Source organism: Moschus berezovskii, chromosome 14 (genome assembly GCF_049115385.1).
Source record: "Moschus berezovskii isolate FMDL1 chromosome 14, NW_MosBer_1.0, whole genome shotgun sequence".
NCBI lineage: Eukaryota > Metazoa > Chordata > Mammalia > Artiodactyla > Moschidae > Moschus > Moschus berezovskii.
The window spans coordinates 54,533,174-54,559,934 of NC_142473.1; the positions used below are offsets into that span (position 1 = coordinate 54,533,174).

Sequence of the window (26,761 nt, forward strand, 5' to 3'; positions counted from 1 at the left end):
ACCTGGAAGGAAGAACTCAGTGCCCACAGGGTTCTGCAAGGAGGTTAATCTCAAGGACTCTCTTTTCTGGATGGACAATCAAGGCTGATCACGGAGTCCGGGAAAAGCAATGCATTGAAGGACATTCTGAGAAAAAGGAACAGTGTCTATTTTACTTATCTATATGGATACTAATTTCCACTTGTCCTTTTGGCATTGTGTATCAATACGATGGGTTGATTTTTCTTAAGTGGGATGGGAATATACTGAATGGAAATTATATTGAATTGGAAATATTTTTGCTTATAGATTGTATGTCTTTGACGAATGCCTAATTTATTAGAAACTCAGGGTAGATAATGTGTGGGTTTTTTTTTGGGGGGGGGGGGGAAATCCAAGCATGATTTGTTTAACCCAATAGCTTATTTATGAAATAAAGTTATAAATCAGTGTAGTCTGTGGTCCCATTTATTACTAAAATCCAAGCCTTATCTGTTGAACTATGTAGCTTATTTAAATAAAACAGAATGAAATAAATTGAAATAGAACTCTTTAAGAAAAGGTGTCTTCTCATTTGTGGTAGTGGATGGATCTTACGAACTGGGTGTCTTGATTTCCTTTTTTTCAAAGCCTGTAAATCCCATGTAGAAAAGCATTTTTTTTCTTGAGAATTTACTTCTCGCTTCAAACATTCGTTGTTTTGTGTTTTGTGCTCCTCTGAAAATGGATCCTCATTGTTCGGCAGTGACATCTTCTTGGTTCTGACCAGCTGTGTCACCAAGTCCTGTGTGACTTAAAGGAGAAAATAAAGGTGAGGTAGTTGGGATGGTGAAGTTAGTTTACTCAATATCAGATTGTCAGTGCAGACTTTGTTTTCCGTGTAGGTGGGATGGAGGGCCATGGACCTGGAGGGATCAGCGAGTCCAGGGAATCCTGAGGAGAGGAGCACACTGAGGAGCAGGGAGGTGGCTCTGCATGGGGGGAGAAGCTGTGGGAGCAGAGGGAGGTGCTGGAGTTGAAAAGACAAGACTTGATGAAGAGAAGCGAGAGGGATGGATAGAGAAGCACTCTCAATTTTCTGTCTTTCCCCACATGTGAGCGGGTGCATCTATATCTGAAGGGGGAAGTGGTAGGGAGGTGACGGTCTTCTTTCCTGGTAGAGTCAATGGTATTCAAGATCAATCTCTCATCTGATGGTGGACAGTCACGGTCAGGAATGGAGAGGGAGGAGGAAAGTCAGTTGAGATGATCTTTTCCAATGACGAGACCACAAAATTGAGGTAGCGAGATTTAGGAGCCCTTTGAAAGAAAGAGAAATGATTTGTCCAGGTGAACTTATTTTGCCAGAAAATCCACATGCAGAAAAAGCTGTTGGTGGAATTTCTGTCTGTAAGGATATGCCGGAGGCAAATATTAGACAGTGCTACTGGTTCAAAGTGCTATAGATGTTACACAGGAGAGACTAGAGTAATGCCACTTAACATAATAGGTATCCATGGAAAAATAAAGGGAATGGAACTGGATGAAATGGGTGCTGAAGCATAGTTTGTCTAAGAGCTACTAGGGTTGAAAAAATAAACAAAAGATTGGAAGGTGGGTGGTTGAAGGTTGGTGAATATTCTGCTTTCGATCTTGATGTAGTGGCAGAGATCTGGGTGGAAGTATGGAAGCTGCTGTCACAGGGGAGTGTGCAAACAAAGGCAGCTGGGGAAACAAATTTTGTTGGTGTTGAATGGGTGATGTCTGCTCTTGTAGGGTTTGTTAAGTATTTGACCTGTATTTATTGATTTTACATCCAGAATTGACAGAATATGGGCTTACTCAGCGTGGTAAGTCCAGAAAGACAGAAGATAACTTTGAGGAAAGAGATTTTGTCTACAGGATTGATTTAAAAAAGAGAAAAGAGGTTGTAATCATAAAAAAGATGTTGACATCATTCAAAAGAGGACTGACTCTAAAGGAAATCAATCTTCATATAAATGAAAACATATTCAAGGTTATCTCAAGGTGAAAAAACAGGGCTGGTGTCCCGTTAAATAGTGCTCAGAATTGACAGAAAGTGAAGGAAACCCTGCCCTGTAAGGTCTCCTCTAGCAGCACTGCAGACGTCAGGAAGGCTTATGGAGTGACACAGGGGCAGTGGCCTAGCACTAGGAGTTCAACTGTTGGCTGCCATAATGCTGGCTTGCTGAGAACACCCCTCCCCACCCTGAGTCTCAGAGAGAAACTCAGGAGCACACAAAGCAGATCAGAGTAGAGGTTTTCGCCACTGTGTTACCCTAGGGTCATCCCATGAAGAGAAAGGACCATGATGAAATAACTTCCTCCTGTAGTATCATGACTGTAGTTCGGGCTCTGAGATCTTTCTTCTCTCTCTCTCTCTGTTTTTCCTGGCAGGATGAGTTAGGTTTCAGGCAGTGACCGTTAAAAAACGTGTTCACATCATATTTGACAGCTGACTACCTTTTCAGGTATGCCTGGCCTTCTGTCTAATCTGGCTTTCCTCTTCAGAATATTCAACCTCCCTTCTAGAGGCAGTGCTTCTCAGGGACTTCTGAGGTCCAGTCAAGTTTCTGAAATCTCTGCTATTAGTCTACTTGCTCTCAATCTTTAGTGCACATCCCTGCGATCCAATTCAGTGGTCTGGGAGTCCAATTCCCAGGTTAAACAAGCTCCCCTTCAGTTCATGCTGAGGCTTTGGGATGTCACACTTTGAGTAGACTTGGGCTGTTTACTGATGTAAGACTCTTTGCACTCAGAGAATCACTGCAATGGACAGAACATTCAGTCTGTGGCTCTCTGAAGAGATCTTTGCCCTCATCATTTTGAAGTGACAGCATTAAATCTCCTTAGTGTCAATGTCCCAATCCAAAGTTTAATATCTGTACGGTTGCTTCACCAGCTATGCAAATGGAGAAAAGCAATGAAAAGGCTTCTATTTTGAGTATGGAGTGCTCAGACTGAGCTGCTTTTGGAGACAAGATAAGGGAGGAGGGTCTGCTCGGTTCGCTCCAGAATTCTGATGAACTGAAGAAAAGAGAAAGGAGAGAAGGCGGTGTTCTTGCAACTCCTGAAACCCTATCAAATGACAGTCATATTTTCCAGAGGTTGCTTTTGACACTGGTGCATGCTTTTCTTGACTGATAGGAAGAACCAAGAATGCCTTCCTAGGATTTAGCACAATTGCTCTACTGGAGTATCAGCTCTAACATGAAAATCTGGGGAACAGCCACTGTGATTCTAAGCATCATTGGATTGGGAGGCTCAGGAATTTCAAAGACCTTTCCACGTGTGTGTCTTCAGCTCTTTGGAAGGCTGGTGAGAAGCCAGTGGGTAGTCTAGTCTTTTGCCTGAAACCAATTCATCCCCATACACACAGGCACAGATAGGGTTAACTGGAGACGGCAAAATGCTCAAGAGGGGGGTGGGTGTGGGTGGGCACATAGTGGCATTGAGGTTTGGTGATTACATCCTGGGACTGTTCTGAAAACAGCACTGGGTTCTCTGCTCCCAGCCCACCATTCAAATCCAATCACTCAAGAGTTAAGCCAATCATCAATCAAGATTTCTGCCTCCATATAAAGGCCTTCTTTCTTCTTTGCCTCTAACAGTCCTTGGAAGAGCTCGACCCAGTCGTGATCCCCTGGCCTTCAGAGTCCCCTCAGTCCCTGAAGTCCACGCGTCTGGCTGGAGTCCCAAGTGGCCGCCACCATGCCCTCATATCCGCTCAGTGTGGCTGTGGTCTGCATGAGCAACATGAACAGGAGCATGGAGGCCCACCGCATCCTCAGGAGGAAAGGATTCCGAGTCAGGTCCTTCGGAGCTGGATCCCGAGTCAGGCTCCCAGGAACTGCACGCAACCCCCCCGTGGTTTACGATTTCTCCACCACTTATGAGCAGATGCACAAGGACATCATGAGCAAAGACCGAGAACGCTACACCAGCAACGGCATCTTGCACATCTTGGGAAGAAACGAGAGAATCAAGCCTCGCCCGGAGAGATTTCAAGAGTGCAGAGATCGCTTTGATGTCATCTTCACCTGCGAGGAGAGCGTCTACGACAGGGTGGTGGAGGAGCTGTGGGTCCGAGAACAGGAGACCTGCGAGCCTGTGCACGTGATCAACGTGGACATGGACGACAACACGGAGTACGCCACCCTCGGGTCTTTTCTCATCTGTGAGCTCTGCGAACGCCTCCAGCAGGCAGACAACCTGGAGGACTCTCTGGTCGAGGTGCTCCTGGCAGCCGAGCGGAAAACTGGCAGGAGCTTTCTGCACACAGTCTGCTTCTACTGAGGATCTTGTCTGGTTTCAGCTCCTCTTGGTAAGAACTTGTGCTTGGACATTGGGCTAGGTGGTATTTTCGGTCAGAAGCGGCTTCCAAGGCCTTTCTGCTAAAAGCCATCTACATGACTTTTTTCAGGTACCCTCCACCCAGAGGAGGAGGTGGAGAAGGAAATCATTTTCTACCAAAGTAACATGAATGCCCTGGAGGCATCCAAACCCTTCCATGGTGGGGGACGATGGTATGGATTCTTGACCTGGAAGGAACACTTCAGTACTCACAGGGCTCTGCAAGAAAGTTAACCTCCAAGACTCCATTACCCACATCAAGAGACCAAGATTTACAATGGACAAGTGATGCATTGAAGGATATTCAGGGAAGAAGAACAAACAAACCCCACACCATTTCCATTCCATCATTTGTTTTGACTTCATCATTTTAATACAACAACTTCCTTTTGTCATTTTTGTATTGTGCATCAGTATAAATGAATTTTTCTTGTTAGTGAGATAGGATTAAATTTAATGTTTGAACTTTAGAAATCTATTTTTAGATTGTATGTTTTTTGGTAACTGCAACTTTCATAGAAACTCAGGTTCTATAATAGTAGGCATTAATTGCTAAAATTTGAGCATGATCTGTTCAATTCAATATTCATGAAATGAAATTAAAGCCTCCAGTTGATAGAAAAAGTATCTCCTAATTTTTGGTAAGGGTTGGATCTTACAAAAGGAACACCTCGGTTTCTTACTGTTCAAGCTGAATGAATTCCACAGGGTGAAGCGCTCTTTCCTCAAGCGGATTTTCTTCATGCATAAAAGGTTCATTGAGTATTGAACTCCTCTAAAAGTGGATCCTATCTATAGGGAAGTGAATCATCTTGGGTCTGACCAGCAATGGCACCTAGGCTTGTGTAACTTATAGGAGAATATATAGGAAGGGGGAGTTGGCCTGGTTGAATGAGGAGTCTTACTATGTCAGAAGATTGATGTGGACTTCATTTACAGAGCAAAGGCAGGATGGAGCAAGGGTGGACCTGGGGACTTGGGATGAGCTAGTAGAGGATTTTCCAAGGAGAAGTGTGGATTGAGCAGTAAGGTGGATGCTCTGGACAGGGGGAGAAGCTGTGGGATTGTAGTAAGATGGTGGAGTTGAAAGGACACGATGTTCTGAAGAGGAGAGAGAAGGAAGAATTTAGAAGCAATGTCAATTTTCTGTCTTCACATGGGTGACAGGTGTACCTATCCACATGGGGCAGTGCTGACGGTAGGGAGGTGAGGGTTTCTATCCCGGTAGATTCAACGAGCTTCAAGGTCAGTCTTTCATCTGATGTTGAGGGAGTCAGGGCAAGAATGGGAAAGGGATCAGATAGTGTGTTAAGATGATCATCTCCAATGATGGGAACACAAAATGGAAATAGGGAATGTTCAGTTCAGTTCAGTTGCTCAGTCATGTCCAATCCTTTGCGACCCCGTGAATCACAGCATGACAGGCCTCTCTGTCCATCGGGGACCCTTTATAAGAGAGAGAAAAGCTCTGTCCAGGAGATCTTTCTTTTGTCAGAACATTCACTGGAAGGAATTGAGAAAATATTTTTGCTTGAAAATATTTTTGGTTCCTGTCTGTAGAGATATGGAGGAGGCAAATATGATAAAGCATGTAAAAGTGTGGCTGTTGTTCCAAAGGAGTTATTCCAATGATGAAACTCAACAGAAAGTGTCCATGGAAAAGTTAAAGGGAATGGGACTGGATGAAATGGATGGTGGGACATGGTTTGTCTAAGAGTCCTTAGAGATGAAAAAATAACAGAAGATTGTAGGGTTGGAAGTTGAAGGTTGATGAGTGTCCTGCTTCAGTTTTAGATGTAGTGCAGAGATCTGGATGGCACTTGGGAAGTTGCTGTCTCAGGGGAGGGTGGAGACAAAAGCAGGTGGGCAAATGTAGCAACACTGAATATCTTCAGTATTGAATGGGTGAGCTTTGTGCTGGTTGGGTTTGCTAAGAATGGGACCTGTGTCTAGTGACTTCACATAAAGAATTGTCAGGAGAATAGGAACCATCTCACTGACATATGGACAACCACCCAAAGGATGCCACCCTTGGTCTTTTATCATCTGTGAGCTCTGCGAATGCGTCCAGCAGGTGGACTACCTGGAGGACCCTCTGGTTGAGGTGCTCCTGGCAGCCCAGTGGAAAACAGTCAAGAGCTCTGCACATGGTCTGCTTCTACTGAAGATCTTGTCTGGCTTCAGCTTCTTAGTCTGTAAGAACTTGTGCCTGGACATTGGGCTAGGCAGTATTTACTGTGCAAGGATCTCATAGCCCTTTTTGCTAAAAGCCATCCTTATGATTTTTTTCAGGTGCACCCCACCCAAGCAAGGAAATGCAGGAGAAAAGCGTTATATGGATAATGGAACTTGAATCACTGGAGCCATCAAAAACATTCCAATGTGAGGGATGATGGTGTGGGGACTTGACTTGGAGGGAACAGTTCAGTGCTCACATGGCTCTGCAAGGAAGTGAACCTGAAGGACTGTGTTTTTTAGATCAACTAATGAAGGCTTATAATGGAGCGGTGGATGTGTTTTGTTCAGTATAATCAGGAAATATGCTTGTCTATTTCATCAATTTAAAACAATATCCTTTTGCTCTTTTATAGTTTTATATAAATATATAAATTTTTATATAGATGTGATTATACTGAATTGTTTTTACTTATAAATATATTTATATTTAGATTGTATGTCTTTTTTATTTAGTTTTATTCCACATTTTTATTTTAGTTTATTTATTTTAATTGGAGGCTAATTACAACATTGTATTGGTTTTGCCATACATTGACATGAATCTGCCCCGGGTGTACATGTGTTCCCCATCTTGAACCCCCTTCACACCTCCCTCTGGGTCATCCCAGTGCACCAGGCCCAAGCATCCTGTACCATGCATGAAAACTGGACTGGTGATTCGTTTCACATATGATAATATACATGTTTCAATGCCATTCTCCCAAATCATCCCCCGCTCACCCTCTCCCACAGAGTCCAAAAGACTGTTCTATACATCTGTGTCTCTTTTGCTGTCTCATATACAGGGTTATTGTTACCATCTTTTGCTAATGCCAATCTTAAGAGAAACAGTGTAGATTATGGGCAGCATTTACTAAAATCCCAGCATGATTTTTTCAATTAAGTAGCTCATGACATTAAGTAAAATGAAACAAAACCCTCTGAATTATAGAAAAAGTGTCCTCTTGTTTGTGGTAGTGCAGGGATCTTACAAAGTGAGCCCTCTGGTTTCTTATTATTCAATCCACGTGAAATCCATGGAGGAAAAGCCTTCTTTCCTAAGAAGTTCTTTCTTCATGCTAGTTGAGTTCCTATCTGTTTGGGCAAGGGATGGCAAAAATGACAGACAAGTCAAATGCTGCCGGAACTGTAATGGAGAGAACAGTGATTAATTACCAAATATATGTGTATATAAAATAGATAACTAATAAGGACCTTTTCTGGACTTCCCAGGTGGTGCTAGTGGTAAAGAACCCAGTTGCCAAAGCAGGAGACATAAGAGATTCAGGTTTGATCCTTGGGTCGGGAAGATCCCCGGAGAAGGGCATGGCAACCCACTCCAGTATTCTTGCCTGGAGAATCCCATGGACAGAGGAGCCTAGTGGGCTACAGTCCGTGGGGTTGCAAAGAGTCAGCTATGACTGAGCAATGGAGCATGCACATGCTCAAGGACCTTTTCTATAGCACAAAAAACTCTTCTCCACTCTGTAGTGTCCTAAATTGATATATATGGATAAAGAAGTTAGAAAAGAGGTGATATATTTGTGTGTGTATATAACTGATTCACTTTCTTGTACAGTAGAAACTAAAATAACATTCTAAATCAACTATAGACCAAAAAAAAATTTTTTTAATTTACTTAAAACACCCAATGTGTCTGTGGATAGATTAAAACAAATGGGATGGGGGATAAAGTAGATTGTGGAACATGGTTTGTCTAAGTCTCCTTAAAGGTCACAAAAATATAAAAATGTTTGGGGAGTTAGAACTTTAAGGTTGGTGAATTTAGTGTTTCACATTTTGATCTAGTGGTAGATTTCTTGTGAAACTATAGAAGCTGGTGTCTCTTGTACAGTTAAAAAAATGCAGTTGAGGAAGTTGTCAAAACCTGAACATTGTGGGCATTGAGTGGGTGAATTTTGGGTTGCTGGAGTTTTTGTGAATGAGAACAGGTGGGTATAAGTTGCCTGGGAGGCTGCCTGGGCTCATGTTTCCTCCTGAAACCCACATTACCTGGGGCTTCCTTATGTGGTGAGCTGGAGACAGATTAAAGAGGGTGATGGGAACCCAGAGATCATTTATGTGGAGCAGTGGATGTTACCTACAGAATTTGGCCAGGACTATGAACTGCTGGCTGGATAAGGGCATAGCAACCCACTCCACTGTTCTTGCCTGAGAATCCTATGGACAGAGGAGCCTGGCAAGCTACAGTCCATAGCGTCGCACAGAGTCAGACTTGACTGAAGTGACTTAGCATGCACGCACTCGTGAAGTGCTGGCAGCATTCCAAAGGTATTTTCCAGACTTCCTTACAGTGATTGCAGTCCCAATATACTGAGTCCTGATCTTTGTCATTGCACGATCCTTTTACCAGCCACTTAGGATGCTCCTCACTGTCTTTTCAGCTTCAGATCCACCAAAATCAGCCACAGTTTGGACCAGAGTGCTGCTAATTCTCTGCAGATCTCCTGGCACTCCGTTAAAAAAAAAAAAAAAAAAAACGGAATTGGGAGGCTGGGACTAGAACAAGTGTTGTTAAATACACTGAGAGAATCATTTCCAGGTGGTATTAATACCACTGGTGGTGGTGGTTTTGCTAAAGGGAGGGGAAATTTGTCATTTTTAATGATAACTAACAATAATATGTTTCTAAGTGTGAGGAATGGAAAAATAAAGATTTAGATGTGCTACTGGACATACAGTGGTTTCTTGACTGCTGCTGCTGCTGCTGCTTAGTCACTTCAGTCGTGTCCGACTCTGTGCGACCCCATAGACAGCAGCCCACCGGGCTCCCCCGTCCATGGGATTCTCCAGGCAAGAACACTGGAGTGGGTTGCCATTGAATTCCAGTTAAGACACAGAGGCAAATGAAATATTTGGATGGTTGTTGTAGGTGAAATGGCAGCATTTGAATGCAAATTGTTGAAAGACATGAATGTACATGTAATTAGATATGTTAAGTATGCCAGTGATCGCTTTGGGGCTCTGACAGGGCACGTGGACATGGCTGTGGGTATGTCAGATCTAGTTGTATTTCTTGATCTGGGTGATATTTGCCTCACAAGAATTTGTTAGGCTGTGCGTTTGTTTTGTTTCCTGTATTTGTGTGTGTGTTTACAATAACAATTTTAAAAAATCCCCAAGTGACAGAAATACTTTATAGTCCAAGAGCCAACGGCCTAACAATATAAGGTCAGTAGCTTCATTCATAATTAATTTATTTAAAATCCCTCATTTCCCAAGTCCAATCTACCCCTATGTTGTTTCTTGATTTTATATCCCCCTTCTGACTGTTGTTTCTGCTTCACTTCACTCTAAATCTACAGGGCAGAGGATATAATCAGTTCAGTTCAGTTCAGTCGCTCAGTCGTGTCCGACTCTCCGCGACCCCATGAATCACAGCACGCCAGGCCTCCCTGTCCATCACCAACTCCCGGAGTACCCTCAAACTCATGTCCACAGAGTCGGTGATGCCATCCAGCCATCTCATTCTCCGTCGTCCCCTTCTCCTCCCGCCCTCAACCTTTCCTAGCGTCAGAGTCTTTTCCAGTGAGTCAACTCGTCGCATGAGGTGGCCAAAGTATTGCAGTTTCAGCTTTAGCATCAGTCCTTCCAGTGAACACCCAGGATTGATCTCCTTTAGAATGGACTGGTTGAATCTCCTTGCAGTATAAGGGACTCTCAAGAGTCTTCTCCAACACCACAGTTCAAAAGCATCGATTCTTCGGCGATCAGCTTTCTTCACAGTCCAAGAGGATATAATACTTCCACATTATTCCACTGGCCAAAGCAAGTCATGAGGCGATCACAGGTGCAAGGGAGTCAGGAACAGACTGCACCTCATGAAGGAGGAATTGGCTTGTGTGGACAGTGGAGGGGTTGGGTCAGGAAGGATTACTGGCTTGCATTTGTGCAGATAGTCAGCCTTATTGGAAACACTATCCGATTGAAAATGTCTGAAAGCTTGACGATATAGTCTGCTGGAATTGTCGTGAGGACTAAGTTACTCTCAAATATTGCTGGGAGTAGTGAAAAATAGTATAGCCTGTACAAAGGGAATCTTTCCACATAGGACAAAACTACAAATGCATTTACCCCTGGACCAAGGTACCCCCACTTGAAGAAACAGACCATAGATCTTTCAATAGAGTTATCCAACTGGAGACGAGAGAGAAAATACAGAAAAATAGAGAGACCCTTTTTAAAACATATATTTTTAATTGGAAGATAACTGCTTTACAATGTTTTGTTGGTCTCTCATATGAACATGTGAATCAGCCATAAGTATACATATATCCCTTCCCTCTTAAGCCTCCCTCCCACCTCCTCCCTGATCCACTCCTCTCGGTTATCACAGAGCACCACGCTGAACTCCCTGTGTTCTACAGCAACTCCCCACCAGCTATCTATTTTACAAATGGTGGTTCATATATGTCAACACTGCCCTCTCAATTTGTCCTACCCTCTTCTCCTGGGCTTTTCTGATTGCTCAATGGTAAAGAATCCACCTGCAATGCAGGAGACACAGGACACCACTACCCATCTTTTTGTGGTTCTTTCATTACATCTGTGGTTGTAGAGATGCTTTTCTGCTAGTCTTAGGGTCATTTTCCTTGATAGCTGTTCTATAAATGGTTGCAATTTTGGATTGCCCATGGAAGCAGGTGAGCTTAGGGTCTTCTGACTCTGCCAAGTTGACTACACCTCTGCATATATCAATGTGTTTTTACGTATGCTTGCTCAGTGTACTCTTACATGTTTATACTGTATTTGCTCTCATGTCGAATATTTTCTTCCAGACAGTTGATAATATAAATGAAATGTAAGAATTAGTAAACATTTGCTATGTTTCATGTTTTAAAAGGATAAAGATTTACTTATATATATGCTCATTATTTATGGTAACATTATGTTAACAGTGAATACATATGAATTTTAAAATATATATGAATTTTATAATTGTCTAAAAAGCAAAAACATGATGAAAGCTACAACACAGGGCAAATAGCAGGAAAATGTCTGAATGAGAGGAATAAAAACAAATGTAGCCATTCAAAGCATAGAATACCCTAGTAAATAAGAGTTTAACAATTACCCAGGAAAGGTCAGTGTTTCCAGGTCTTTACATGCTAACCTCCAGTAGGGAGGTGAACTGATCTAATTATGAATTATATGAATAAGAAAGTGAACTAAGACCCCAAAGGCAGTAATATCTAATGATTTATTAAAGACTTGTCAAGAAACATTTACAAACTCAGTAATTGCTCTATGACAAGATACAGAGTTATTTGATTAGTATTTCCATTGTACCCTTCACATCTTTTTTGTTTGTTTGTTTGTTTATCTCCACATCTTGATACAAAAGCTAACCTAAAGCATGATGAGCATTATGGAGGAAAGCACAACGGTAGTTTCCATTATTACAGTCATATCTGCTTTGGAAACAGCAAATGAACTGCCAGGTCCTGACTCTGCTGGTCTTAATCCCATAAACCGTGGGATTTAATGTAGGTGGAATGAGAATATAGACATTGGCCAGAAGAATGTACATATGGCATAGAATGTGGTATCCAAACCACTGAGTGAGAACTGAGAAGACCCCAGGTCCATAAAAGAGGAAGATGACACAGACACAGGAGCCCCATGTGTTGAGAGCTTTGTGAGGGGCATCCTGGGAAGGGATGTGGAAGACAGCACGGAGAATAGGCATATATGAAACAAAGATTAGCCCAACATCTAAGACCAAGGTCGACATTAGGACAAAAATATCGAACAAGATGTTCTGCGTGAAAGTCGCTCAGTTGTGTCCGACTCTTCGCGACCCCATGGACTATACAGTCCATGGAATTCTCCAGGCCAGAATACTGGAGTGGGTAGTCATTTTCTTCTCCAGAGTTTCTTTGGATATCATTGCAGGAAATTTTTGCCAGGACAACGTGCATACAAGCAGTGTTTGGGAGGATATTACTTTTATAAAAAGTCTTTTCAAAAGAAATACTACAGGAAAAACTGTACAATAACTTCTTAGGAAGATGGATATACAAATTTTCCCTATCAGTGTATGGGTAAGAACAGTGGTGTATCACAGGGGGTAGCATACGGCAATGTAGCGGTCAGATGCCATCACCAGCAAGATCCCAGACTTGTAAATGAAAGTGGAAGAGAGGGAGAATACCTGAGAAATGCAGCAATCCAGGGAGAGCTCTCCAGCATGGAACCAGAGGATCGCCAAGGCCTGAGGTACTGTGCACGTGGAGAGGACAAGGTCTGCTCCAGAGAGCATGCAGAGGAAGAGGTACATGGGTTCATGGAGGCTGCGCTTGGTGAGGATAATGAAGATGGCCAGGCTGTTCCCAAGCAAGGCAGTGGCATAGGAAATAACAAAGGGGGTGGAAATGCACATGTAGTGGTCTTCAAGGCCGGGGATGCCCAGCAAGCAGAAGACTGTGTGGCTAGCACCAGTGTGGTTTAAGGTCCTAATACTTGGGAAGTTCTTCCAGAATCTCATGCCTATTCATGGAGACAGAGGAAAATCCAAAATATATGCAAATGTTTCTTTTCTATTATCACTTGATTTTGGTTCCTACTTCATCCCATTCCATTCTGATGATGTCAGGAATTTTGGATTTATATATACATAAATATAAGTAAGATATGACTTGTATTCTGAATGAAGCTTTAATTTCACAAGCAAGATAGACCCATAGAGAAGTAGAGAAAATTAAATGAGCATGGTAATTATTAACATCTTGTTTTCCAAAATTAAGCTAATACACAAACAAAATGGAAAGAATAATTTACTCTGTATTTGTGTTGGTTTTAAGAATGAGTTATTTTTGAACTTACCTTTGAAAATAGTTTTGTGACTATAGGTAGGGAATCAGGGGAGGAGCAGAACAAAGACTTTTTCTGAACAGGTAGCTATGTCCTATTGTTTTGACTACAGAATAAAGAGTAGGATAGTATAACATGAGTTTTGAAATTGTTTTTGAAACCTCATCAATATTTAATGTGTCCCTTGTCAATTTCTCTCTAGGCAACAGTGATAAAATTCTGGTAAAGACCCAAAACGCTTGTGCACCATGTATCCAGGCCAGCTGAAGGCTGAGGAGTTCATAATATAGTCCTGTTATCTGTCGTACTACAGAAGAAAGAGGAGTTGGGAGGTCGCATGGAAGGAGGAGCGGTGGGCCCAACTTCTAAGAGCTAATGGAGAGGAAGAAAGAATGGTTCAATTGTTTCAGTTTCTAGAAGAAACATAGTGGTTTAGTGGACAGAGGTCTCTTTTCCCCCTGAATCCATATCCAAAATTGCTATTTGTAAAAGGAGTGTTTCTATACTATGAATGCCAAACTCAAGGGCTTACCCTTTCCATGCCCTCTCTGACTATGACTGAAGTTGATTCCCACGTCCATCTGTATTCTCAAGAGAGGAGCTTGGTGCAAAACTCAGGTAGTTGCAAATTCAGGAATCCATGAAAAATGAAGTATCCGTTCCGTTCCGTTCCGTCGCTCAGTCGTGTCCAACTCTATGCGACGCCGTGGACTGTAGCCTACCAGGCTTCTCCGTCCATGGGATTCAGTATACTGATCAACAAATTTCAAGATATGCATTTTGAACAGAGCATAACTGAAGATCCAGTACAAAGTAAATCACAATCATTTTTCTCTGCCCTTCCAGGATTGATACTCCTCACCTCTGAATTTATTTAGCAGATTGGGAAAATCCTCTCCTATTTTTATTCCTGTTACCGTCTAAGTAATGACTAAAACTGTCCTAAAAATATAATCATGGAACAGAGTTATTTAAATGGACTTGAGTTTAAGATCGTTGTTGCTGTTCAGTTGCTAAGTCATGTCCAGCTCTTCGTGGCCTCATGGACCGCACAATTGCAGGCTTCCCTCTCCTTTACTCTTTCCCGGGGTTTGCTCAAACTCATGTCCATTGAGTCAGTGATGCCATCCAACCATCTCATCCTCTGTTATCCCTTCTCCTCCTGCCGTCAATCCTTCCCAGCATCAGTCCTTGCCAATGAGTCAACTCTTCAGATCAAGTGGCCAAAGTATTGGAGCTTCAGCTTCAGCATCACTCCTCCACAAATATTCAAGGTTGATTTCTTTTAGGTTTGTCTGATTTCCTTGCTGTCCAAGGGACACTCAAGAGTCTTCTCCAGCACCACAGTTCAAAAGCATCAATTCTTCGGTGCTCAGCCTTCTTTATGGTCTGACTCTCTCACCCGTACATGACTACCGGAAAAACCATAGAACTCAGTAGGTTTTGTAAATATTCTGTTAGCCATCCCTGAGACTCATCGACAGGCTGCAGAAATACCCCACATCTATTAACACTTCCCAGTGCTCTTCAGGGTCATTAGAATTTTTGCTCTTTCAAAGTTGCTTTCTGCTCAATTGACCACCCTTCCAACTGGACCATGCCCCTTTTCTTGACCACATACAGCTATTAACTAGTGTAAGTTTTGGGGTAATTTATCTTGTCTACCTTTTAAAATGACTTTACTACAATTTATTTATTTTTAAAATTTTTTATTTATTTTTATTTTTTTAAATTATGAAAGTATGATAACACATTTACAGGAGACTTGGGAAATACATGTAGTTCCTCTATATATTGCAATTATTTTTTTAAGTAGGTAAATTAAAATTTTAGTTGGAGTTTCAATATCAAACTCTCAAAAATTAATAGCATGAATATACAGAGAAGGAGGAAGATATAGTAGACCTGAAAGGCACTGTGAACAAATCCAACATAATTGAAATTTATACAATTTTCACACACAATTTTCACAGTAGCATACAAATTCCATTCAAGTCTCTATACACTGTAAACTTGGAGACCCTGGAATACATCTAGGGACATAAAGCAAGGTGAAAATTTCATGGTCTAAAGGTATTGAAATCATACAGAGTCTGTTCTCTTATCACTGTGAAATTATGTTAGAAATCAATATTAAAAGATATTTGAAAATAACCCACATATTTTCAAGTGCAGTGTGATACTTACCAAGAGAGATTTTCAACTTAGCCATCGAAAACCTCAATAAGTTAGACTGAAAAAAAGCTCCAAGGGTGTTTGCAATGAAGAAAGGATTTAAATGAGAAATTAGAATCAAAATGAGAAATTAATATTAAAGATACTTTAAATAAAATCCCTTGTATTTATAAATTAAATGTCCGCTTTTAAATGATGGATGTATCTAAGAGGCCATAGCAAGGAAAATTAGAAATTATTTGTAATAGAATAAAAAGGAAAAAAGAATTTGCCAGAATTTGTTCCATGCAGCTGAAGCTGCTCAAAGCAATTAAATAAAATATGGGGTCTTGAATAAGGTATGAAAACAAATAATGGACAGTATCATAAAATTTTGTGAAATTTGAACAAAATCTGTACCCTAGTTAATAATACTGTATCATTTGTTAATTTCCTGTTTTTTAACAGCAGAGTATTTCTTTATAGTCTCAAAATTGGATTAGAATTTTCAAACCCCATGCAAGTTTTTATTTTAAATAACTAAGATAATAAATTTTCTAGAATGTTAACAGTAATACTAGATGTCAAAATATATGGAACTATAAAGCTTTGAAAGTATATAAATTAGAAATCTAACATTCTATTCATACTAGTCAAACAAGTGGAATCATCATACATTTTTTAGCTAGGCAAAATTCATAAATATTCTAAAATATATATATATTATACATGCTATATATATGGATATATATATGTATATAAAAGCTTTCCTACTATGCTTGATAAAGGCTTGAGAAAGAACAACAACATCAAAAAGAGACAGAGAGATTGGGAAACAAACTAAATGAAATGGAAGCCCTGAATATGAAATAGAAAAAGTGAAACAAACTAGATAAAGGTAAAAGATCATCATATAGTCCACTTGTTTTTAAACATGCTTGCTTATTAGAAACACATCTGGTGTTTTGTAGAAGAGTAGCAGTACCTGGACATTTGTATTTTTCAAAATATTTCAAGATAATCCTGATATGCATCTGGACTTTAAGAAGTGATTACAAGGTTTCTATTAAATGGTAGTTTTAGTGAAATAGAATTGTATTATTTTCTGTTGACCAATCATGATACAATGATATTAAGTGAATAATAGATGCATAATCACAATAGTAAAAGATGTTTATCAGTTTTCAAAATCAATAGCCAGACCAAAACAAAAAAATAAAAGATAGTTACAATTGCAAGCCATAATGGAAACATGGTTACTCTAACAATATAAAATAATGACATACAGTTTGGGGGGTGAAATAGAGTGATGTGGTATGTGGAAGTGCATACATGCACACGTTTTCATCTGCCCAGCCAATCTGTCTTTTGGTTGGTGAATTTAATCCATTTACAATTAAGGTGATTATCGATATGCATAATCCCACTACCATTTTCTTAATTGCTTTAAATTTATTTTATGTAGGTCTTTTCCTTCTCTTGTGTTTCCTGCCTAGAGAAGTTCCTTTAGTACTTGCTGTAAAGCTGGTTGGGTGGTGCTGAATTCTCTTAACTTTTGCTTGTCTGGAAAGTTTTTAATTTCTCCACCAAACCTGAATGTGAGTCTTGACGGGTAGAGTATTCTTGGTTGTAGTCTTCCCTTTCTTCACTTTAAATATATCGTGCCATTTTCTTCTGGCTTGTAGAGTTTCTGTTGGAAATCATATTTACTTTTCGTGCTATAATAAATGAAACGCTTTATAATTTTGCTTTAAACTATTTGCTACTAGTATTTAAAAATATAGTTTGTTTTTTAAACTTTTATCCTATAACCTTGCTAAATCTGTTTCAGTGTTGTATGGATTGTTAGGATTTTCTATATACTCATTCCATCTGTTAATAATCTATTAATAAATAGTGGTTTATTAATAGTGAGCGCCGAAGAAGTGTTTCTTTTGAACTGTGGTGCTGGAGAAGACTCTTGAGATTCCCTTGGACTACAGGGAGATCCAACCAAGATCCAACCAGTCCATCCTAAAGGAAGCCAATCCTGAATATTCATTGGAAGGACTGATGCTGAAGCTGAAACTCTAATACTTTGGCCACCTGATGCGAAGAACTGACTCATTTGAAAAGACCCCGATGCTGGGAAAGATTGAAGGCAAGAGGAGAAGGGGACGACAGAGGATGAGATGGTTGAATGGCATCACTGACTCAATGGACATGAGTTTGAGTAAACTCCGGGAGTTGGTGATGGACAGGGAGGCTTGGCGTGCTGCAGTCCATGGGGTCACAAAGAGTTGGACATGACTGAGTGACTAAACTGAAATAGTGGTTTAAGTGTCCCTTTCCAACCTGAATATCTTTTGTTTATTTCATTTTTAATAGTGTATTTTCCATTCACTCGGTGAAGGACACCTTGATTGCTTCCAAGTTTTGGCAGTTATAACTAAAGCTGCTATAAATGACCATGCACCAGTTTTTGTGTGGATATACATTTTTAGTTCATGTGGGTAAATACCAAGATGTGCAACTGCTGGACTGTATGGTAAGAGTATGTTTAGTTTTGTAAGAAGCTGCTTGTCTTTCTAAGTGGCTGTCCCTCTTTGAATTCCCACCAGCAATGAATGAGAATTCCTGTTACTATACATCCATGTCAGCATCTGCTGCTATCAACGTTTTAGATTTTCTCCATCTCATTAGGTGTGCAATGGCATCTCATTGTTGTTTTAATTTTCAGTTCTGCAGTGATTATGATATTATTTTATCCAAAAAGTTACTACCAAATCCAACATCATCTGGATCTTCTCTTCTGTTGTCCTTTAGGAGTTTGGAATTTTGCATTTTCTATATAGTTTTTATATAGAAAATCCTAAAGGCCCCACTAAAAAACTATTAGAACTTACCAATGAATTTAGTAAAGTTTCAGGATACAAAGTCAACATATAAAAGACAGTTGCATTTTTATACACTAACAATGAACTATTTGAAAAATAAATAAAACAATCATGCTTGCAATAGAAAAACAGTAAAATACTTAGGAATAGATCTCTCCAAGGATGTGACTATTTCTACACTGAAAACTCCAAAACTGTGGTAAAATAAATTGAAGAAGACAAACAAACGGAAAGCTATCCTTGTTCATGGACCAGAAGAATTGATATAGTTAAAAATCTCCATACTACATAATGCCATCTACAGTTTCTTTTCAATGCATTGAAATATTCCAGTCACATTTCCCATGGAAATAGAAAAAAGCCCTAGAATTTGTATAAAACAAACAAAAAATAAAGGATACAACATTGTAAAGCAGTTATTAACCAACTAAAAAATAAGTTTAAAGAAAGATAATATCAGGAAAAAAAGGATGCTGACTACCCATAGCAATCCTGAGGGAAAAAAGAAAAACAAATAATTGTGATAAGTCAATTCAGTGGGGGAAAAATAGCCCTTTTTCACGAACCATGCTGAGAAAACTAGATAGCCACAGACAAAAGAAGAGAAACCCCTACTTTTCACTATATATAAAAATTTGGTCAAAATGGATCAAAAACATAAATATAAGAGTTAAACCAATAAAAATATTATAGCAAAAGCAGTTATAAATTTGTTATCGAGTCTTAGCTCACTCTGCTTGCTGCACAACAAGCCAATAAATCTAAGACATTTGTTGAGGCAAGGAATAACAACTTTATTCAAGCCAGAAGACTGACTTGAATAACATCTTCTCAAGCCAGAAGACTGAGAAGATGGCAGACTAATATCTCAAAATAATCATTTTATTTGGGGTCTGGATGCCAGGTTCTTTCATAAAACAGAGCAGGGGAGGAGCTGAGGAAGTAAAGAAAAAAGGTCATTTACTTGCAACTGTCTCCTGGAATGGTCAGCCTCCAGGAAGGGATGGTGTTCAGGCAGAGGGGCAGGGTTCCTTGAGGCAGGCCATTATGTGTAGACAGTATCCTTTTAGTAAACAAAAGCAATGGGAAGCAAAGTAAAAAATTAGGGTTGATACCAAAGCACAAACAACACAACATAAAATTAGATAAATTCGACTTTAATAAAAGTGAAAACTTTTCTACTTAAAAGCACGTCATCAAGAAAGTGAAGAGACAGTCCCTTGAAAAGGAGAAATATTTTCAAATTACGTATCTGCTAAAGGTCTAGTATCTAGAATATATTAACAACGATTATAATTCAACAACTAAAACAAATAGCTCAGTTAAAAACTGTATGATTCCATTTGTGGGGCATTTTGGAAAAGGCAAAATGTAAGCATAAAAAACAAATAAAAGGCTCCTAGGGTTAGTGGGAATAGTTGACTAGGAAGGGGAACTTGGGTGTGTTTTGGTAGGATGATGGAACTGAATATCTTAACTGCTAAGTCACTTCAGTTGTGTGCGACTCTTTGTGATCCTATGGGCCATAGCCCACCAGGCTCCTCTGTTCATGGGATTCTCCAGGCAAGAATACTGTAGTAGGTTGCTGTGCCCTCCTCCAGGAGATATTCCCAACCCAGGAATCAAACCTGGTCTCTTCTCCTGCATTGGCAGGCAGGTTCTTGACCACTAGCGCCACCTGGAAAGCCCCTCACACAGCTGAGGTGAATATCAAAGGAATGATTTCAGTAAGCCCAGACTTTTGCATTTTCCCTTACATAGAAAAGCACTAAATTCCTTACCTCGAGGTACTTGAGGGTTTTTTTGTTTTGTTTTTTAATCAACAGTAATCTTTTGAGGTTCCTGACTACCTACCCTTAGTTGCAAAACTTCTATATACCCTGGCTCCTCCCCTCGCTTCCTTGGAGGAGTTTCTCAGAACTATCTGGAAACCTGCCTCTTGGGTTGCAATCCTCATTTCGCCTCAAATAAAGCTTAACTCCAAACATTGTACAAATATTTTTCAACATTTAAAACCAATAAAAATATAATTTAGTTAAAAATGGTATCTTACCTTTGCATATTGCTATTGGATTTTATTCAATTTTTGGAAATGATGGATTATCTTACAATTTATAAGATACATATTTAAAATTTTTTTTGTGCATGAAAAACATTCAACCTGACTGTGATCCAGTTGCTCATATATGCAGTAAAAATTTTCATCTGTTTTTACAGTGTACATTAAGGATACAAAATATAGCAGATGTTTATTAATGTTTATGTTCATAACAATTTTATTTGTATCGTCAGTTACTGTGGGATGATTTGGGAGAATGGCATTGAAACACGTATGTTGTCATATGTGAAATGAATCACTAGTTCAGGGTCAATGCATGTTATAGGATGCTCGGGGCTGGCATGCGGGGATGACCCAGAGGGAGGATAAAGGGAGGAGGGAGGTGGGAGGGGGGTTCAGGAGGGGGAACTCATGTAAACCCGGGGCGAATTCATGTCAATGTATGGCAAAACCAACCAATATAATATTGTAAAATAATTTGCCTCCAATAAAAAATAAATTAATTACAAAAAAAAAATACACAGATGTAAATATTCAAAAAGAATCCACTAGTTTACTAGAACACAGTATGCCATGTAGCAATATATTATACAAAGATTTATATAAACCTTAACATTCAAAATATTCAAAAATTTGGGGGGCTCCAAAATCACTGCAGATGGTGAATGCAGCCACGAAATTAAAAGATACTTGCTCTTTGGAACGGAGAAGGCAATGGCAAGCCACTCCAGTACTCTTGCCTAGAAAATCCCATGGACGGAGGAGCCTGGTAGGCTGCAGTCCATGGGGTCGCTACGAGTCAGATATGACTGAGCGACTTCACTTTCCCTTTTCACTTTCACACATTGGAGAAGGAAATGGCAACCCACTCCAGTGTTCTTGCCTGGAGAATCCCAGGGACAGGGGAGCCTGATGGGCTGCCCTCTATGGGGTCACACAGAGTCAGACACGACTGAAGTGACTTAGCAGCAGCAGCAGCAGCAGCTCTTTGGAAGAAAAGCTATGACCAACCTAGACAGCATATTAAAAAGCAGAGACATTACTTTGCCAACAAAGGTCTGTCTCATCAAAGCTATGGTTTTTCCACTAGTCATGTATGGATGTGAGAATTGGACTATAAAGAGAGCTGAGCACCAAAGAAGTGGTGCTTTTGAACTACAATGTTGGAGAAGACTCTTGAGAGTCCCTTGGACTGCAAGGAGATCCAACCAGTCCATTCTAAAGGAAATCAATCCTGAATATTCATTGGAAGGACTGATGCTGAAGTTGAAACTACAATACTTTGGCCACCTGATGCAAAGATCTGACTCCTTGGAAAAGATCCTGATGCTGGGAAAGATTGAAGGCAGGAGAAGGGGACTACAGCAGATGAGATGGTTGGATGGCATCACCAACTCAATGGACATTTGTTTGAGCAAGCTCTGGGAGTTAGTCATGGACAGGGAGGCCTGGTGTGCTGGAGTCCATGGGGTTGCAGAATCAGATATGACTGAGTCAATGAACTGAACTAATATTTATATAATGTCCTTGATGTCAGAGGAACACACTTGTTATATAAAATTCAGTAAAAAAGTAAGGCATACAGTATTCACACAAATCATATGTGAAAATATGCTTAAATGACAAAATATTTTGTAGTTATTAACTATTTTGTTTAGTGGGTATAATTAGTGATCACAGACAGAGTGCCTGATGAACTATGGATGTAGGTTCATGACATTGTACAGGAGACAGGTATCAAGACCATCCCCAAGAAAAAGAAATGCAAAAGAAGATAATGGCTGTCAGAGGAGGCCTTACAAATAGTTGTGAAAAGAAGGGAAGCAAAAACCAAAGGAGAAAAGGAAAGATATACCCATTTAAATGCAGAGTTCCAAAGAGTAGCAAGGAGAGATAAGAAAGCATTCCTCAGTGATGAGTGCAAAGAAATAGAGGGAAAAAATAGAATGGGAAAGACTAGAGATCTCTTCAAGAAAATTAGAGATACCAAGGGAACATTTCATGCAAAGATGGGCTCAATAAAGGACAGAAATGGTAGGGACCTAACAGAAGCAGAAGATATTAAGAAGAGGTGGCAAGAATACACAGAAGAACAGTACAAAAAAGATCTTCACAGCCCAGATAATCACGGTGGTGTGATCACTCACCTAGAGCCAGACTTCCTGGAATGTGAAGTCAAATGGGCCTTAGGAAACATCACTACGAACAAAGCTAGTGGAGGTGATGCAATTCCAGTTGAACTATTTCAAATCCTGAAAGATGATGCTGTGAAAGTGCTGCACTCAATATGCCAGCAAATTTGGAAAACTCAGCAGTGGCCACAGCACTGGAAAAGGTCAGTTTTCATTCCAATCCCAAAGAAAGGCAATTCCAAAGAATGCTCAAACTACTGTACAATTGTACTCATCTCACACGCTAGTAAAGTAATGCTTAAAATTCTCCAAGCCAGGCTTCAGCAATATGTGAACCATGAACTTCCAGATGATCAAGCTGGTTTTAGAAAAGGCAGAGGAACAAGAGAACAAATTGCCAACATCCACTGGATCATCGAAAAAGCAAGAGAGTTCCAGAAAAACATCTATTTCTGCTTTATTGACTATGCCAAAGCCTTTGACTGTGTGGATCACAATAAACTGTGGAACATTCTGAAAGAGATGGGAATACCAGACCACCTGACCTGCCTCTTGAGAAACCTGTATGCAGGTCAGGAAGCAACAGTTAGAACTGGACATGGAACAACAGACTGGTTCCAAATAGGAAAAGGAGTACGTCAAGGCTGTATATTGTCACCCTGCTTATTTAACTTATATGCAGAGTACATCATGAGGAATGCTGGGCTGGAGGAAGCACAAGCTGGAATCAGGATTGCTGGGAGAAATATCAATAACCTCAGATATGCAGATGACACCACCTTTATGGCAGAAAGTGAAGAAGAACTGAAGAGCCTCTTGATGAAAGTGAAAGAGGAGAGTGAAAAAGTTGGCTTAAAGCTCAACATTCACAAAAAGAAGATCATGGCATCTGGTCCCATCACTTCATGGGAAATAGATGGGGAAACAGTGGAAACAGTGTCAGACTTTATTTTTCTGGGCTCCAAAATCACTGCAGATGCTGATTGCAGCCATGAAATGAAAAGATGCTTACTCCTTGCAAGGAAAGTTATGACCAACCTAGAGAGCATATTAAAAAGCAGAGACATTACTTTGTCAACAGAGGTCTGTCTAATCAAGGCTTTTCCAGTGGTCATGTATGGATGAGAGTTGGGCTATAAAGAAAGCTGATCACCGAAGAATTGATGCTTTTGAACTGTGGTGTTGGAGAAGACTCTTGAGAGTCCCTTGGACTGCAAGAGATCCAACCAGTCCATGCTAAAGGAAATCAGTCTTGTGTGTTCATTGGAAGGACTGATGCTGAAGCTGAAACTCCAATACTTTGGCCACCTGATGAGAAGTGACTCATTTGAAAAGACCCTGATGCTGGGAAAGATTGAAGGCAGGAGGAGAAGGGGATGACAGAGGATGAGATGGTTGGATGGCATCACCAACTCAATGGACATGAGTTTGGGTGGACTCCAGGAGTTGGTGATGGAGAGGGAGGCCTGGCGTGCTGTGTGGTTCATGGTGTCGTAAAGAGTCGGACATGACTGAGCGACTGAACTGAAAGTGGTTCTTTGTTATTTTGTCTTCAAAATCAGCAGACATTTTTAAAACACTGACCATAATTATTCAAATGCTAAATTAATTAGAAACCAAACATTAAAATAATGTTAGTTTTGTTTGATTTTTAAACACGTCTGAGGCACACTAGGAAAACAGCGGGAAAAGGAAAATCAAATTAAAGAGTCATATTTCAACCACTTAAGGAAGCATGTATAAACTAAAAATAATGGATAGGAAAAATGAGGAAATGTTTTAATAAGCATTACTTTCTCGGGCAACTGAAAAATTTGAAATATACTGCATGTTAATAATAGTCAAATGGCTAGGTGAATTATGGTTCTTCCATGAACTGGTTTATTTTATAACCAGCTAAAATTATGTTAAAACTATATTACAAATAATTATAAATATATGTATGTAAAATTTATGTAAAATATAAATAGATTTCACATAGATTATGTTTGTAGTCTATATGAAATATATGTTTCGGATATGTAAGTTCAGTTCAGTCAGTCATGTCTCTTTGTGATCCCATGGACTGCAGCACGCCAGGCTTCCCTGTCCATTATATCTTTTTGCTTTTCAATGCTGTTCACGGGGTTCTCAAGGCAATAATACTGAAGTGGTTTGCCATTCCCTCCTCCAGTGTTTCGTCAGAACTGTCTACCATGATCTGTCCATCTTGGGTGGCCATACACGGCATGGCTTATAGTTTCATTGAGTTAGATGTGTAAAAATATGTGTAAAAATCAAAGAAAAAAAGGTGAACCACAGTGGCAAATGCAGTATGTATAATTTCTTTATGCATTTCATTATCTATGATCATTTATCTATCTCAGATAATATAATTAACACTTCCGTTCCGTTCCGTTCCGTCGCTCAGTCGTGTCCGACTCTTTGCGACCCTGTGGACTGTAGCCTACCAGGCTTCTCCATCCATGGGATTCTCCAGGCAAGAACACTGGAGTGGGTTACCGTTTCCTTCTCCAGGGGATCTTCCCGACCCAGGGATCGAACCCGGGTCTCCCACATTGGAGGCAGACGCTTTAGGAAGTAATATTTAGAGAATGGTGAGCCTGTCCTTGATTGGGAAATGAACAGTAAATAAAAAATTGCATATAAGAAATGCTTTTTGAAAAGAGTATGGCTTTTTAAAATGCTTTTTGACAAGACTACTGGCTAAATTATAGTACATCTTTGTATAAAAACAATGGAAAGATGATAAAAATGCCTGCAGAAGTGTACAGTTGGGTTTTCTTTTTACAGTTGGTTTTTAAAGAATTTTTTGAGAGTTATATTTGTTTGGCAGGAATTTTTAGGACTTCAAGCCTGAGGAGGCAGTGTGTCAAATAACCCTGAGAGAACTGCTCTGAGGAGGCAAGGTAGAAGGAAGCCAGGTTATATAGAAGTTTTGCAACCAAAGACAGGTGGTCTGAATGACAAAAGATTATTGTTAATTTAAAAAACCCAGATATACCAAGTTAAGGAATTTAGTCCTTGTTTATGTACGGGAAGATGCAAGAGTCTGGGCTCACTGAAATCATTCCTTTGATATACAGCTCAGTTATCTGCAGCCACTATCCTGTGTTTTCATATCCCGAGTTTTCTCAGGGCTCATCAGCTCAGCATTCCTGGTTGCAATTGCTAATGACTAGAGGTGTACAATTTTAGCATGGGCATATGTCTACATTACTTGCTAAGTGAGAAAGGTACATTCTGGAATAGTAGGTGGGATATAGTCCAAATAAAAGAAATTATTTACCTGCACACAAATACAGCATAGAAAACACATAACAATCTTTTGTAAAATATTAGCAGTTAATATCTCCATTTTATAAGAAATAAGTAACTTTATACAGCTTTTATTTCTAATATATTGTCTGATGTGGGATGAGGGAGAATTTTCAATGAGAGTTGTTTGGCTGTGTGAAATATTTCTCATGTGTCATGTAGAATGAATATTGACCATTGAATTCAGCAGGGTAGAGGTCACTGTAACATGCGTGCAACATGAAGGGCAAATGATTGGTATGAGATTTAAAAAATAGAAAATATCAAAACCTGAATATATAGAGAGCTCTTTCAGGTGTTTTTTTCTGTGATGGAAACAGAGAAAGAAGAAGGAGAAGGAAAAGAGGAGGAGGAAACGGAGACAAGAAAGAGGAGGAGGAAAAGAAGGGATACAGAGGAAAAGCAGTGGGGAATATATGGATGCCAGAGGGTTTTGCATGCTTGTTTCCCTCCTTCCCTTTCCTTCCTCTCTTCCTTCTCTGGCCTTTCTCCCTCCCTCCTCCGAAACTCGCTTCCTCTCTCCCTTCCTTCTGATAGAACAAGTAACGGAATGAATGTGGGTAGAGGTGAGCCTGTGAAAATTAAAACTTTGTGACAGAGCAGGCAGAGGGAAGACTATATACAGCCATGCTCCAGAGTAGATAAGAGGAATAAGAACTGCATCATTATGTCAAGGCATGCAACAAACCAGGAAAGTATAATCTAGCGATTATCCATAATTTGTCTTTTTCCAAATACCTATCTAGAGCAAGAATGAATTAAGAAGGTGAGCTGGTTTATTTTTCAGACTCTGAGTGAGAAATGTTGAGAAAACAGTAGTTTTGCTTCCATTTCCAAAG

At 40.0% G+C, this 26,761-nt stretch overlaps 2 pseudogenes; one reads left to right on the forward strand and one right to left on the reverse strand.

The window, feature by feature from the left end:
• Positions 1-3,687: 3,687 nt before the first annotated feature.
• Positions 3,688-4,275, forward strand: LOC129554015 (RNA polymerase II subunit A C-terminal domain phosphatase SSU72 like protein 3 pseudogene; annotated as a pseudogene).
• Positions 4,276-11,975: 7,700 nt separating this feature from the next.
• Positions 11,976-13,057, reverse strand: LOC129553651 (olfactory receptor 52B4-like; annotated as a pseudogene).
• Between the last annotated feature and the right edge of the window lie 13,704 nt (positions 13,058-26,761).